At 37.2% G+C, this 1,652-nt stretch overlaps 1 pseudogene; it reads right to left on the bottom strand.

The window, feature by feature from the left end:
• Nucleotides 1-1,173: 1,173 nt before the first annotated feature.
• LOC145409151 (5S ribosomal RNA) lies at nucleotides 1,174-1,292 on the bottom strand (annotated as a pseudogene).
• Nucleotides 1,293-1,652: the final 360 nt, after the last annotated feature.

The following is a 1,652-nucleotide window of genomic DNA, read 5'->3' as shown; positions in this document are numbered from 1 at the left end:
AAGCTTAAGTTCATTCTTTGTTCTGTTTTCTACATCACACACTGTTTGCACATTTGACAAAAAATCTTTGGCTTCATCAAGAGTATTAATAGTAGACATCATGAATAAATCACAGTCACAAAATATCAACCAATATCCTTATGATAATATCCTGAATATCCTGATAAGAGGTCGCTAAATTTATGTTACGGAACAGAGAGAGATAGTGAACACTTCAAGTGAGAATACTAAAATCACTACTGTCCCGCAACGTTCCAGGTTCAAAACAAAAGAGTTAGGTAAAATTACAAGTTAAAGTTTAATGCACAAACTAACAACTAAACATTCAGGACTCATAAGGATAATGTAATGGCAAAAACAGGTTAAATATATGGTTAACTGCAATAGCCTCTATTAACAAGAATTTAGCAAGAACAAATTTATCTAAGTCAGCCCTGATTAAATGAGAAAACTGGATAATGCTCGGTTAAAGTAAGATATAATAGTATCACAGATACAAAACACTATTCACACTGGCTGACTTTAAAAACTTTCCCTGAATCACAAAAACCTTACCAGGCCCACGAATCAATGCCCCAGGCCACACAGTACAAGAAAAATGGTAACAACACTTATACTCAAATTATACAGCAGCTAGATGGCTGGAGACTTCCTGAGGACTCACAAAAATAATAATACACTATACAGGGGAGGACAGAGATGTGAACAAAATGAGGAGTAGATCTAAGTGGCAACTAATGCAGAGACTGAGCTTATTATATAGGGGGCCGGCAGAGCTTGATTCAACTTGCAAGAAGGACGCGGAAATGAAGGCACAGGGGAGGAAGAGTTGACAGTCCTGCTCTGGACAACAGAAAGAACGACTTACTCTACCATAAGGGGGACAAGGGGGGAGTGAGGTAGAACACGCAAGCCTGGTCACTATGGAAGCCATGAGGAGAATCGTGATCAAACATGCAGCATACTGTACTTTTGAATTATACAAAGGATGATGAAATAATAGGCACATGCAGCATACTGTACGTTAGAATTATACAAAGGATGATGTACAATATATTCATTCATTCATTGCCAGACGCCATGTATCCCAGACAGGGTGGCCAAGGGCTTAGAGTTAATTGTTTTACAGGGAGGGGCACTAATCCTCCACCAACCCCACATGACACGTAGGGATGCCAACAGCATCTGGTGTTCCCAGGCGGTCACCCATCCAAGTACTAACCAGACCCAACGTTGCTTAACTTCGCTGATCGGACGGGAAGCGGTGTACTCAACGTGGTATATATATATATATATATTCAGTAGGTATAAGTTTATTCTTATTTTTATTTATTTTTTTAATGACAACTAAAAAAAAAAAAAAATCTTAAAATCCTAAAACTAATAAAACTAACAGGCAAATCACTCACCTAAAGCCTAAAGATTCAAATAGCTAAACTAATGGGAAGAATACTTTGACCAAGAGAACACCATCGACTGCAGGTCTGTAATATTAGGGTGTAATGTCTTACGGATATTTTGACAGTTTATAGTAATTATGGTTTGGGTATTGGATCTTCCTATGTAAAATTGTATTCTAAAAATATTTTGTCTATTTTTTTTATGAAATTACTTTTGGTCATGCATTTTTGGCCTTTTTTGCTCACTGTATG

The sequence above is a fragment of the Coenobita brevimanus genome, chromosome 79 (genome assembly GCF_032717465.1).
Source record: "Coenobita brevimanus isolate Jiangsu-jjx chromosome 79, ASM3271746v2, whole genome shotgun sequence".
Lineage (NCBI taxonomy): Eukaryota > Metazoa > Arthropoda > Malacostraca > Decapoda > Coenobitidae > Coenobita > Coenobita brevimanus.
The sequence above is the reverse complement of the archived record's forward strand: the minus strand, read 5'-3'. Positions and strand labels throughout refer to the sequence as shown.